At 43.9% G+C, this 14,528-nt stretch overlaps 2 protein-coding genes across 31 annotated transcripts in view; one reads left to right on the top strand and one right to left on the bottom strand.

Moving 5' to 3' along the window:
• The window catches only part of ATP5PO (ATP synthase peripheral stalk subunit OSCP), a 1,173,690-nt gene that overhangs the window by 1,142,462 nt on the left and 16,700 nt on the right, over positions 1–14,528 (top strand). The window contains exon 1 of one of the 30 annotated variants that reach the window (XM_050784679.1): positions 6,624–6,627. The exons of 28 other annotated variants lie outside the window; for them this stretch is intronic. The gene's annotated coding sequence lies outside the window, so the exon portion shown is untranslated. Of the gene's footprint in view, positions 1–6,623; positions 6,628–8,293; positions 8,298–14,528 lie in introns of those variants that run through there. One more of the 30 variants, XM_050784666.1, reaches the window with a different exon arrangement.
• MRPS6 (mitochondrial ribosomal protein S6) overlaps positions 1–14,528 on the bottom strand; it is a 519,933-nt gene that overhangs the window by 427,808 nt on the left and 77,597 nt on the right. The gene's annotated exons all lie outside the window — the stretch shown is intronic.

A 14,528-nucleotide genomic window follows, 5' to 3' on the forward strand; every position in this document is an offset into this window, starting at 1 on the left:
TAAGGCTCGTGCCTTACCCATTAGCAGTCACTTCCCTTTTCCCTCCCCTAGACCCTGGCAACCACTCATCTGCTTTCTGTCTCTATGGGTTTGTCTATTTGCTGACATGCCATACAATCGGAATCATACAAGTAGACTTTTGTGTCATCTGACTTCTGTTACTCAACATCACTTTTCTTTTCTTTTCTTTTTTTTTTTTTTTTGAGTCATAGTTTTGCTCTTGTCACCCAGGCTGGAGTGCCATGTCAAGATCTTGGCTCACTGTAACCTTCACCTCCTGGGTTCAAGTGATTCTCCTGCCTCAGCCTCCTAAAGGATCTGGGATCACAGGCATGTTGGCCAGGCTGGTCTTGAACTCCTGACCTCAGGTGATCCACCCACCTTGGCCTCCCAAAGTACTGGGATTACAGGCCAGCATCATCTTTTCAAGGTGGTAGCATGTGTCAGTACTTCATTCCTTTTTATGGCTGCATAATATTCCATTTTATGGATATACCACCTGTTGTTTACTCACGCATCCATTGATAAACGTGTGAGTGGTTTCCACTTTTTTTCCAGTGCAGTGAATCTTATTATCTGGTTTACCAGTGGAAAGCTGTCACATAAGTCTCCATTATTTGAATTGTTTAAAAAGTGGAACTTGGGGGTGAAGGGGAGTGTGGTCACTTCTGGACAGAACAATCCCGTCTTCATCTGCATTAATATTCATTCTGGTAAGTCTTACCAGAGATACTACTGGGGTAACTGAAACATTTGTACCTCCAAAAGAGCGTGTGACTTTAAGTGAAAATTGTTGAGCACCAAAGGCCATTCCACGGATTTTAAAATGCCACGGGATTAGGGGTAATCTTTAGCTTTTATGTTCTGCCAGTGAGAGGGCATTGAGTTTGTAGATTCCCAGGCATGACAGAAGCCAAGTCTCAGCTTCCGTGGGACTCACTTTTCATTCTGTAAACAACATACTCAGGCCTGTGCATATCAGAGTTTCAGCTTTACTTCTTTTCCCACAGTCCAAGCTGTTAATTTCCTCACTGTATTTTTATGAGTTATAAAAACATGAAATATCACAGAACTGTGATTACAACATGACTCTAGATGTCCTTGTCTTTTCCTAAATCAAACTAAGTTAAGAATCAGGCCAACAAAACAATTATCCAGTTGACATGAGACCTCTGAGTTCAGACTTTTCTAAATGGAAGAGGAGGGGGGGAAAATCCAACTCAGCTGTATGTTGTCTTCTTCTAGATGTTTAACTTTTTTTTTTTTTTTTTTTTTTTTTGAGACAGAGTCGTGCTCTGTCACCCAGGCCGGAGTGCAGTGGTGTGATCTCGGCTCACTGCAAACTCCACCCCCCGGGTTCAAGCGATTCTCCTGCCTTAGCCTCCTGAGTAGCTGGGATTATAGGTGCAAGCCACCATGCCTGGCTAATTTTTGTATTTTTAGTACAGACAGGGTTTTGCTATGTTGGCCAGGCTGGTCTCGAACTCCTGACCTCAGGTGATCCACCCATCTTGGCCTCCCAAAGTGCTGGGATTACAGGCATGAGCCACCGCGCCTGGCCTATAATTTTAAAATTATCATATATACCAGCAAAAAGAGTAGAGAGTCTTAATTGAAAGCTTTATCACACACACAAAAAAATTACTAAGTACCTACTATGTGCCAGAAACAGTAATGAGTTCCATGGTCTCTTGTGATGTAATTGAAAAGATTTAACCATTAAAACCATGAGAATTTGCCAGGGACTGTGGGGAAGAGGGAATGGAAAGTGGCCGTTAATGGGTATGAAGTTTCTTTGGGGCTGAAGAAAATGTTCCGGAACTAATGGTGACGGTTGTACAATCTTGTGAATATACTGAAAACTACTGAAATGTACACTTTAAAAGGGTACAGAAATTTTATGGTATGTAGCATACCATAAAATTGAAAATAATTTTGAATAATTTGAAAAGTGAAATAATAATGACGCATCACAGTATCGTTAAAAGTAAAACTTCAGCCAAATTAAATCTAAACGAATTTAATTGAGCAATGAACAATGCACAAATCGGGCAGCCCCCAGGATCACGGCCAATTCAGAGAGACTCCAGGGATGACTCGGGTCTGAACAAATTTATAGACAGAAAAAAAAAAGGAAGTGATGTACAGAAATCGGAGGTGAGATTCCAAAACAGCTGGATCGGTTACAGCACCGCGTTTGCCTTATTTGAACACAGTGTGAACACTCAGCAGTGTATGTATGAGTGGTTGAAGTAAGGCTGCTGGGATTGGCCAAGACTCAGCAATTGTTACAGCTGCATACTCCTAAATTAGGGTTTCAATCTCGTCATACTCCTAAATTAGGGTTTCAATCTGTTTCAAAGTTACGTTGCAGTTTGACCACAAGGACTCAAATATGGAAGTAGGAAGTCCGGGGCCAGGCACGGTGGCTCATGCCTGTAATCCCAGCACTTTGGGAGGGCGAGGTGGGCAGTTCACTTGAAGTCAGGAGTTTGTGACCAGCCTGGCCAACATGGTGAAAGCCCGTCTCTACTAAAAATATAAAAATTCAAAAAATTAGCTGAGCGTGGTGGTGGGCGCCTATAATCCCAGCTACTCAGGAGGCTGAGGCAGAAGAGTCTCTTGAACCCAGGAGGCGAAGGCTGCAGTGAGCCAAGATCGTGCCACTGCACTCCAGCCTGAGCGACAAAGCTAGACTTCATCTCAAAAAAAAAAAAAAAACGAAGTAAGAAGTCCTTTTCAGGCCATATCCATATTTAGTTTGCTTTAGCAGTATTTTTTAAAGAGTTAAAAAACATGCCTGGGGGTGAGGTAGAGGAGAAATTCTCTTTCAAAACAGTTTTGCTACTGAGCAAAAACTAGAGTCAATTTCCCTGTCCTGTCACCACTACCCGGATTGGCTGCAGCCCTCCCCTAGCTGTTCCCACTGTAGGCCTTTGGCATCCCCAAACCCCCAGCTTTCTCTGGTTCAATGGACACCCCAGTCCACACACTGCAGTGGAAACCGTCTTAACTGCTTTGCCCCCAAGGATGTATGTTTCGAGAGAACGCTGCCTGGCTTACAACGTGGTTTGGAAATACGCTGCTGGCTGTGTTTTATGCATTTTATCAAGTGTTTTTAACTTTGTACTAGCTGGAACCCTGAAGGGCACAGTTTTAGAAGGTTGAAGTTAAATAATAATTTCACACCAGAAAATGTTCAGCAGGAGCCACCAAGCAGCAAGCTGCCGGGCAATGGTCAATATTCTTGAACCCCGGAGGCAGCCGCACAGCCAGAGTTTGCACAGTGGCCACTGGTAGTTTGGGGTTGGGTAATATAGCAGTTAAGCCTAGGGTCTTTGGAGGCAAGCGAACTGATTGGCCATATAGTCTCGGGCAAGATCATTCACCTCTCTAAACCTCAGTTTCCTCATCTGTAAAATGGGGATGATTTTATCTATAGGTATCCTATAGGTTTTGGGAGGATTGCATGAGTAAATGAGCATGAAGTGCTTAGGCAGTGCTAAGTAGATGCTGCTGTTAGAATTATTATTATTATTATTTTTTTTTTTTTTTTTTTTTTTTTGAGACGGAGTCTCGCTGTGTCTCCCAGGCTGGAGTGCAGTGGCGTGGTCTCGGCTCACTGCAAGCTCCGCCTCCCGGGTTCACGCCATTCTCCCGCCTCAGCCTCCCAAGTAGCTGAGACTACAGGCGCCCGCCACCACGCCCGGCTAGTTTTTTTGTATTTTTAGTAGAGACGGGGTTTCACCATGTTAGCCAGGATAGTCTCGATCTCCTGACCTCGTGATCCACCCGCCTCGGCCTCCCAAAGTGCTGGGATTACAGGCTTGAGCCACCGCGCCCGGCCTTAGAATTATTATGACTTCCTGAGCTGTTGTTTTCTTACTGTCCTTAAGAAAGGAAGGAAGGTGTTTGCCACATCTAACAACCTTCAAGGATGCTGGCAACTTCCTCGCTGGGTCTATTTTGATTGTCATCACACTTAGACATGTCACATTCTAAACTAAGACATTTCAGCTAAGGGGCATGGGTCCAGGGACATTCTGGGGGAACTTAGTTGAGATTCCAGGGTGAAACCAATAAACCAGGTCTTCACATTCTGCTACTGTTCATTGACTTTAGGCTTTAAGCAATCTAAGCCCCATTTTCAGGTTCTCAGAGACCTGTGCCAGATAGCTCAGAATCACATGAGGAGCTGGTTTAAATAGGAAATTCCTGGCTCCACCCAGGACTACTTCACCAAGCCTCTTGGGAAAGAATCTGCATTTCGACAGGCTCCTCGTTGCCTCTTCTGTGAGCTGGAGAGTGAGAACTGCAGCACTTGGGACAAACACAGTGGCTCACGCCCGTAATCCCAGAACTTTGGGAAGTTGAGGTGGGAGAATTGTTTGAGCCCAGGAGCTCAAGACCAGCCTGGACAACATGGCAAGACCCCAACTCTGCAAGAAATTAAAAAATTAACTGGATGTGGTGGTGCACGCCTATGGTCCCAGATACTTGGAAGGTTGAGGTGGGAGGATTACTTGAGTCTGGGAGGTTGAGGCTGCAGTAAGCTTTGATCGCACCACCGTACTCCAGCTTGGGTGACAGAGCAGACCCTGCCTGACTCAAAAAAAAAAAAAAAAAAAAAAAAAAAAAAAAAAAAAAAAAAAAAAAAGGCGGGGAGCAAAAAGAACTGCAGCACTTGGACTTGAGAAACTGACCTCTACAGCCCAAGGGCATAAAACTAAGTGCCAGGCTCATGACAAGCGCTGAAGTCTCTTTTTTCTTTATGAATAGAAAAAAAAAAAAAGACTAAATAAAATTGAAAAATAAACTTTCAAAGGCTAACCAAAAATCATGAATGAATAAATGAAGGAGCCACACATATCTGTTTCTTCTTTGCGGCTCCTCACCGTATTGTCCCTGAAGGGGAAAGCATTAATATTTATTGAGGGGATTCTTCCTCAGTACAAAAGTAACGTGAGATTGATGCTTAAAGCTCTGAAAACACAGAGAAACACTAAAGAAAAGACAAACAGGCTGGGTGTGGTGGCTCACGCCTGTAATCCCAGCACTTTGGAGGCCGAAGCAGGCAGATCACTTAAGGCCAGGAGTTCGAGACTAACCTGACCAACATGGTGAAATCCCGTCTTTACCTAAAATACAAAAATTATCTGGGTGTGGCAGCAGGCACCTGTAATCCCAGTTACTTGGGAGGCTGAGGCAGGAGAATCCCTTGAACCGGGAGGTAGAGGTTGCAGTGAGTCAAGATCGTGCCACTGCACTCTAGCCTGGGCGACAGACCGAGACTCCTCTGAAAAGAAAAGAAAAGAAAAGAGAAAAGGAAAGAAGAGAAAAGAAAAGGAAAAAAAGAAAAGAAAAGTGTGAAATGAGGGGGATCATATGTAATTGTTAGCTCCAGGGACCCTTTAGAATAATGTGTTTAAAACTGTTTTGTCTGGAGACTTAATGTACAGCATGGTGACTATAGTTAATAACAATGTATAATACACTTGAAATTTGCTATCAGAAAAGATCTTAAGTATTCTCACCATACACACACATCCAAAAGTAACTATGGGAGGTTATGAATATGTTCATTAACTTTATTGTGGTAAGCATCTTGCAATGCTTATGTATATCAAGTCATTACATTCTGTACCTTACATATATTCAATTTTACTTGTCATTTATGTCTCAATAAAGCAGAGGGCAATACAAATTTTTTTTAATTTAGCATGCAAAAATTTTTTTAAAACAATTTCAAAACTGAGTCCACAGTGTTGATTTTACTTGTACAAAATATTTCTGCAAAATTTATCCTATCACTTGGTTCATTCCAGTCCCGCCCTAGAAACCTGTCACACTTTCAGTTTAGGACCTACAGACCCACTGCAACCGGCCAGTTGTCTCTGCTGCCATGAGGGGAGGTCCCAAGTCATCAAAGGCGATACTGTCCCTAAGGTCAGCTGTAACCTTACATTGGAGTGTCTTCTTGTTATTATGAAACATAACTAAGGCTAGGGGGCGGAGGCTCACGCCTGTAATCCCAGCACTTTAGGAGGCCAATGCAAGTGGATCATCCGAGGCCAAGAGTTCGAGACCAGTCTGGCCAACACGGTGAAACCCCCGTCTCTACTAAAACTACAAAAATTAGCTGGGTGTGGGCCTGTAATCCCAGCTACTCGGGAGGCTGAGGCACCACAATTGGATGAATCCAGGAGGTGGAGGTTGCAGTGAGCCGAGATCACGCCACTTTACTCCAGCCTGGGCAACAAAGCGAGACTCTGTCTCAAAAAAAAAAAAAAAAGACAAACAGAAATCATTGCTCAGAAGCCACCGCTGTCAATAATTTTTGAGGTTATTTCTGGCCTTTTGTATAATGCATATAAATACACAATTATTTAACAAAAACCTCATTTATGCACAGGCTACTCCTTTTTGAATTTGAGCCTGCTTTAAAAAAAAAAAAAAAAAAAACTTAGCAAGGCATTATGAATATTGTCTCAGGTCAACAAATTCTTTGTCACCAGAGTTTTAAACGGCAGCATAGCGTTCCACCGTAGATATGCTGGGATATTTAATCCCTGTTCTATCACTGAAATTCAAACTCAACAATTAATTAAAAATAAAATAAGGGGGGGGACAGTGGCTCACGCCTGTAATCTCAGCATTTTGGGAGGCCAAGGTGGGTGGATCACCTGAAGTCAGGAATTAGAGACCAGCCTGGCCAACATGGTGAAATCCCAACTCTACTAAAAATACAAAAAATAGCTGGGTGCGGTGGTGCATGCCTGTAATCCTGGCTACTCAGGAAGCTGAGGCAGGAGAATCGTTTGAACCTGGGAGGCGGAGGTTGCAGTGAACTGAGATCGTGCCACGGCACCCCAGCTTGGGTGACAGAGTGAGACTCTGTCGCGAAAAAATAAAATAAAATAAAATAAAATAAAATAAAATAAAATAAAACATGGCAGATTCTAATTCCTTTGGTGGACATCTGTCATTTTTTAAGCTCTACAGTTGACTTCAATCAGTAACCAGGATTGATGGCTACCATGAAAGACTACTTCTAGAATATTCTCAGGAAACCTTTAGAATTGGAACACAAATAAGGAAAATTTCCAGGCCCTGAGGACATCAGCAAATCTGGATTATGTAAACCCCATTAATTCCAGGGTGAGCAGCGCTGTCACACATCACAAGAGGAAAGACTACTACTCCTTTTGTCCTTGTCACAAGTGGACTGACTTGATCCAATGCCCCTAAGATGCTGCCAACTTCATTTCTGATGAACAACCACTTTGAGAACGGTACCATGAGGCTCTGCCAACTGGAACGGCTTGTTTTTATCATTTTTTTCTCTCTCTCTTTCATTTAATTGCCAAGCTATGACTGGAGTTTGCTGTGTCTCTGGGGCTCAGGTGTACAAGGAATTCCTACAAATTAAAAGATATATTCGAGAAAGCTCAGAGTTTATGAAATTATATGCCACTTAGCTTGATGTTAGTCTAATGCCCATCTCAGTGTCTTCTTGAATGTATAACAAAGAAAAGGTGATTTTTGAAAGTTAGAATTTGTTCAGGCCAAGCATGGTGGCTAATGTTTATAATCCCAGCACTTTGGGAGGCTGAGGCAGGCAGATCTCTTGAGCTCACGAGTTCAAGACCAGCCTGGCCAACATGATGAAACCTCATCTCTACAAAAAATACAAAAATTAGCCAAGTGTGGTGATGTGCACCTGTGGTCCCAGGTAATTGAGAGAGGCTGAGGTGGGAGGATGGCTTGAACCCATGTGGCGGAGGTTGCAGTGAGCTGAGATTGAGCCACTGTAGTCCATCCTGGGCAATAGCCTTGTCTCAAAAAAAAAAAAAAAAAAAAGTTAAAATTGATTCAAAGGGAGTTGGTGACAGCTCCTTATAGGGTCAGCCTTGGTTGCCTCTCTATTCCCTACAATTTCTATCATGATCTCACATAAGCCACACATGTTTGTTTAAAGAGGTCATGCCTGCATGAATGAATGAATAAATGAAGGAATGAACTAGGAGATGGCTTTCTATCCCATTTCAAGCCATACAATATAGATGATCTGAATTACTCTGCTGTCCTGCAGGTTTGGCCTTGGTTTCCAAAGACCACCCCAGTAATAACCCCCTGATTGCTTAAAAACTCAAAATAGCCAGTGCTTTTATCCAGCCCTACAATTCTAGCCACAGAACCATAAGCCCATAGAAATATGCTACCAGCCCAGTCTCCCCCAAGGAGGTGTCCCGCAAAATGAAAAGCATGGCATTCTTTACCACGTTCGGGTCGAGGGGCCATCTCCAAGGTCACACTCATTCATTTGCTACAGACACTGTGGCTGCCTTTAAACCCTGGGCTAGAAAAAGCCTCCTTTATTCTCCAGTCACCTCGTCTACGCTTTTCCCAGCCTCTCCGTGGGGTCAGCGGTGGCCACTTCCTTGTACCAAACTGCACTGCCCCAAACAGAACGCCAGCCTGATTTACCAGGATCCACAAAGCAAGTGTTCCTTTCTGTGTGTTTTTTATGGATAAGAAGAAACAAAATGATTCCTCTGTCACCAAGCTTTGACAACAGTTTTTGGGGTGGTGCATCCCGCTATGGGGTCCAGGAAGATCATATTCTCTCTGGGGCATTTCAAAATCGGACTCCGCCACTCGCTGTCCCACGTTCCGGGAGCACTTCCCCACATCTGAATGTGTTTCCTTGCCCCAACTTTTACTTTCACTTTTGCTCCAGCTAAATAATTATATAAAGAACAAAAATGTATAATTTCTCTTTATTCTTTTACCATATAATTTCATTTTTCGTGCTGAACTCCTACAAAGCCTTAGCCGTTCTCACATTTTTGTTTGGACCCAACATAAATGCTCTTTTTTATAAAATAAATCGTGTTCTATGCTTGCTTGCTTGCCAATGTGCCCTGATTGCTGATTGTTCTAAAATCACTAGTCTGTCTTCCCTTGTAAACTCTCAGATGAAGACACCCACTTCTGACTCACTTAGCTGTGGTCCCCTGCAGCCAGGTGCCTCCAAAATGGGGCTGGCATTGACAATAACCATTTCCCAGCTTTTAGAAAGAGATGACGAAGCTCTGTTGTAGTGTCTGAGCCACAACACAAGAAGGTAATGAAATAAAGCATTAACATTCCATAACGGAAAGCTGGGGGCAGTAGCTCACACCTGTAATCTCAGCACTTTGGGAGGCCAAGGCGGGCAGATCACTTGAGACCAGGAGTTCGAGATCAGCCTGGCCAACATGGTGAAACTCCATCTCTACTCAAAATACAAAAAAATTAGTCGGGGTAGTGGGGCGCGTCTGTAGTTCTAGCTACTCCATAAGCTAAGACAGGAGAATCACTTGAACCCAGGAAGCGGTGGTTGCAGTGAGCTGAGATCATGCCTCTGTACTCACTCTAGCCTGAGGGACAAAGCGAAACTCCATCTCAAAAAAAAAAAAAAAATCCATAATGAAGAATGATCCATGTTTACATTCATCTTGCCTCTACTGAAAGACAAAATACTGCATTTAGAGGGGACTGCATCTTGGAGATGAGAGTAACAGCTCTAGTTTGTGGTCATCTCGTCCATCTGACTCCGTGCCCACACTGTGTTAAATGTTTTGCAGGTGTTACATAATTTACATGGTATCTACCATCACTATCTCCATTTTCCAGGTGAGGAAATGAGGCACGGAAGTTAGGTGACTTGCCCAAGGCACACAGCTGGTGAAGGGAAGGGCTGTGATTCCAACCCAGGCCCTGGGGCTGCAGAACCTGATCTGCAGGAACAACAGGATCATAACCAGATCCCAGTGACCCAGGCCCCCCAGGCCCCAAGGTTCGGTTGCAGCTGGAATTGCAGAGTACTTCATGACATCAAAACAGGGCACCGAGCAGGTCCAGTTTACTCTTAATGCATTCATTACTCATCTCAATTTATAGGCTGTTTTGATTCAAATCAATGAACAGAAGAATGTTCTGCTGTTTATCATTTGTTCATTCCTACTGTCATTACCGTCTTCCCCAACAAGGCACCCATTTAGTGGCATAACTTCTCCCTGAACTGCTCCAGCCCCAAAAGAAAAAGGACTTTGATAACAGAGTTACGGATCTGCTCCAATCCAGCAGCACTTTTCTGTGAAGCCTGTGGAGCAGATATGAAAACCTGGGCGAGAAGACCCCAACCCGGGTTGCTATGGGAAGTCTGAGGGGCTGGGTGGGCAGGGGCTGTGGAGCTGAAACATTAGAAGGGGTTTGTTTCTAGGGTTTCTAAGGCTAGAAACTCCTAGAAGGTTTGCAGCCAGGGGACAAGAAATTGTAGCTATCTGGGCTTGCAAACACCAGGAGCCTGGATTAGAGCATTTGGCAAGGGACCCTTTCATTCGCAGACCTCACAATACTCCGATTCTTTCTTGCATGGTAGCGAGCACAACACCGAGGTTTGGAGAACGAAAGCTCTAGAAGGAAATTCATCCCGACGTCAGAGGCTTCTTCACAATGCGAGGAGATGGCGCCCCCTAGTGTTGGGATGATCCTTCAGCACCTGGACCAGGCTGAGAGCCGTGACCTTGAGCGCTAAGCAGGTGGTGGCTTTAAGATGGGCTTGACCTGCAGTGGGGAGAGGCCTGGACCCCACGGTAGATGACCAGTTCCCACGGCTTGGGGTCCTCCGTCTGTCACCTTCCAGATCCAGGAGGTCTATACTACAGACCCTCCTAAAGCAGCTTTCTCTAAAGAGGCAAAAAACCACCAAGCTGTTTTTAGATATGCTAGATGCTGTTTTTCTCTAGCAGATGCACCAAATCCTAATGATAAACAGTTTAAAATGATTCAGTAACCTGGAATCCCATCGTCCATTTCTGTCAAAACTTTTTTTGGTTGAAAGCCTGATCAGTTCCAGCCCAGCGACCTCGGCAGATTGGCATGACTCCCCTAAAGCCCCCTTTAGTGGGGTAAATGCTAGAGACCCTTGCTGAAAGCTGTCAAGGGCACTTTCCCATCCTTTGGGTTTAAACAGAAAGACCAGCTACATATAAAGACCCATGACTCCAAGACAACAAGTGGCTCTGGTCTGCTAGAAAGGATTCATGCACAGTTTTTTAAAATGAACTCAGAAAAGAAAAGAACAGAAAGAAAGACAAAATTGAAGCGGAATTCACCCCAAGATAAATAAATACTTGAATAATGCAAACATTTCTCAAGTCCTTCTGGTGTAACAAAATGTATAGGGGCCAGACATGGTGGCTCACGTCTGTAGTCCAGCTACTCTGAAGGCTGAGGCAGGAGGATCGCTTGAACCCAGGGAGGTCGAGGCTGCGAGTGAGCTGTGATGGTGCCACTGCACTCCAGTCTGAGGGACAGAGCAAGACCCTGACTCAAAAAAAGAAATGCAAAGGGAAATTGTTGTTACCACTCTTTGCCCTAAACAAACACCATCCTTATCTGCATTCTGCAGAGCTAAAGAAAATTCCCCCAGGTTGGAGGAGTCTATGTTAAAGCTAAGCTTTGGAAGAAAGTTAAGAGGTAATCTGATCCAATTCCTCAGTCTTTCATGGATCTCCTTAACTTGAGGCAATTGCCTTCATGTCAGAAGCTGTGTTATCAGAAACCACAGCAGATGAAGGGGAGATACATCCATTAATAAGTGACAGGATCATGTCACCCTTGTTTTTCTGATTATAATAGTGACATGTGCTCATTGTAGAAAAATACAGAATGTGGTTTGTAATTTTTCCTCATGTCATTAAGCATTTTTTATGTCATTAAATACTTTTTGAAAATCTCTCTTTTTTTTTTTTTTTTAGACAGGGTCTCACTATGTTGCCCAAGCTGATCTAGAACTCCTGGGCTCAAGTGATCCTCCTTCCTCGACCTCCCAAAGCACTGAGATTATAGGTTTAAGACTATAGTCCTGTACCCAGCCCTGAAAAATCTCATTTTAGTGGCTACATAATATGCCATTTAAAAAGCCATTTTCTTATGTTCAGACATGTGTTTCTAGTTTTTTGCCATTTTAAAACTGAGTGTGGTGAGCATTTTCCACACTAACATTAGTTCAGATTTCTGACTAGTATAGATTGGAAGAGTTCTTTCTGAGTTAAAGGAAAAGTCACTTTTGGCTGGGTATGGTGGCTCACGCCTTTAATCCCAGCACTTTAGAAGGTGGAGGCGGGAATATCGCTTAAGCCCAGGAGTTCAAAACCAGCCTGAGCAACATAGCAAGACCCTCATCTCTACAAAAAGATAATGGAATTAGCTGGGGGCATGGTGGTGCATGCCTATAGTCCCAGCTAGTAGGGAGGCTGAGGTGGGAGGATTGCTTGAGCCTGGGAGGTTGAGGCTATAGTGAGCCATTATTTTGCCACTGCACTTCAGCCTGAGTGACAAAGTGAGACCCTGTCACACACAAAAAACATTCTTTTAAGTCACTTTTTTTTTTTTTTTTTTTTTTTTTTTTTTGAGATAGAGTCTCACTCTGTCGCCCAGGAGGGAGTACAGTGGTGCAAACTAGGCTCACTGCAACTTCCGCCCCCCAGGTTCAAATGATTCTTCTGTCTCAGCCTCCTGAGTAACTGGGATTACAGGCATTCACCACCATGCCTGGCAAATTTTTGTATTTTTAGTAGAGACAAGGTTCCACCCTGTTGGCCAGGCTGGTCTCAAACTCCTGACCTCAGATAATCCGTCTCAGACCGCAGATGGCCTCCCAAAGTGCTGGGATTACGGGCATGAGCCTTTAAGTCACTTTTTAAGCGTTTGAGTCACTTTTTTAAAAGCATGTACAGTGAGGGTCTGATGCTGCCACACTGCTCATTTCTACCACTGCAAATGGTTTCTTTGTAGAGAAAATAAAACAGTGAGCAATATTTATTTTGAATTGAAGGTCAGTGTAAACAAAAACATCCAGCTTAGACGTCTGAGTTTTGCCCTGTGGCCTTGGGCAAGTGCCTTTGACTCCATTGGCCTCAAGTACTAAAATATTAAAATAACTCATTTTTAAATGATTTGAGTTTGTGCAGACAGGAAGTGCTATAACTGCAGAGTGCTAAGTCTCTTCCCTTCTTTTGTTTTTGAGACAGGGTCTCACTGTGTCACCCAGGCTGGAGCGCAGTGGTGTGATCTCAGCTCACCGCAACCTCTGCCCCTCAGGGTTCAAGTGATTCTCCCACCTCAGCCTCCCAAGTAGCTGGGACCACACGCGTACGCCCAGCTAATTTTTTTTTTTATTGTTTATTTTTTGTAGAGACAGGGTTTCACCATGTTGCCCAGGCTGATCTTGAACTCCTGAGCTCAAGCCCATAAGCCCACCTCAGCCTCCCAAAGTACCTAGATTGCAGGTGTGAGCCACCGTGCCCGGTCTCTTCCCTTCTGTAGGACACAATTCTTGTCCCTTTCCAAATGCTGTGTCCTTGCATAGCAGAGGGTGTGGCAGTGTCACAGCTGGGAATTTTCTGCCCGCTCCCTCCACACCGGAATTCGCACATGGCGCCCTGGCCTGACTTCGCAGTGATTTGCCTACAGGCGCCCAAAAATCCAAGCGCAGGCAGGAGGGAGGTGTGGCTACAGGGGTATCAGGCTTCAGGGCTTCTGTGTTTCTCCCCTTGCCCACACCACTAAAATACACCGGCTTCAAAATCCCATTCCAGAAACACATCCTGAATGATTCACTTATTCAAATTCAACCACAGAGATGGAAAGAGATTGGACTTGGTGCAGGTGCCTGGGTTTGACATGCAAATTGCCATTTCCTAGACAAGCTACCTAAGCAGGACCCAAAACCTTTTCACCATCTGTAAAATGGGGGAATACCAAGCCCACCTACGTCTTGAGTCATCCTAAAACTCAAAATAAAAATGAAACCATATATGGGCAACCACTTAAATCCTAAAACTGAAATGACCATAAACTACTATTTTGGAGATGTGCAAGTGGCTGGAAATTATTCTAGATATGAAAAAAGTGTGTCTAAAGATGTTTAGAAGATTCAGAATTGTTTAAAATGTCAAAAAGTTGGGGGCAGGGCGCCAAGCGTGGTGGCTCACACCTGTAATCTCAGCACTTTGAGAGGCCAAGGTGGGTGGATCACTTGAAGCCAGGCGTTCGAGATCATCCTGCGGTAAACACAAAATACATAGAGGGCATTTCTCTGCTGCTGTGCAACCTTACAGTTTACTTATAATTAATTTTCTTTTTTTCTTTTTTCTCCTTATAATTAATTTTCCATGCAGCTTTTCAATTTTCTCTCACCAAGTTGTTCCAGTTTTGGAAATGTATTTCAAGATTTTTCTAGATATAAAAAAAAGATGCTTAGAAGATTCAGAATTGTTTAAAATGCAAAAAAAAAAAAAAAGGGGGGGTGCCAAGTGAGGTGGCTCACACCTATAATCCCAGCACTCTGGGAGGCCGAGGCAGGAGAATCACTTGAGCTCAGGAGTTCAAGACCAGCCTGGGCAACATGGTGAAAACCTGTGTCTACAAAATACAAAATTAGCTGGGCGTGACTGTGTGCATATGTAGTCCCAGCT

The sequence above is a fragment of the Macaca thibetana genome, chromosome 3 (genome assembly GCF_024542745.1).
Source record: "Macaca thibetana thibetana isolate TM-01 chromosome 3, ASM2454274v1, whole genome shotgun sequence".
NCBI lineage: Eukaryota > Metazoa > Chordata > Mammalia > Primates > Cercopithecidae > Macaca > Macaca thibetana.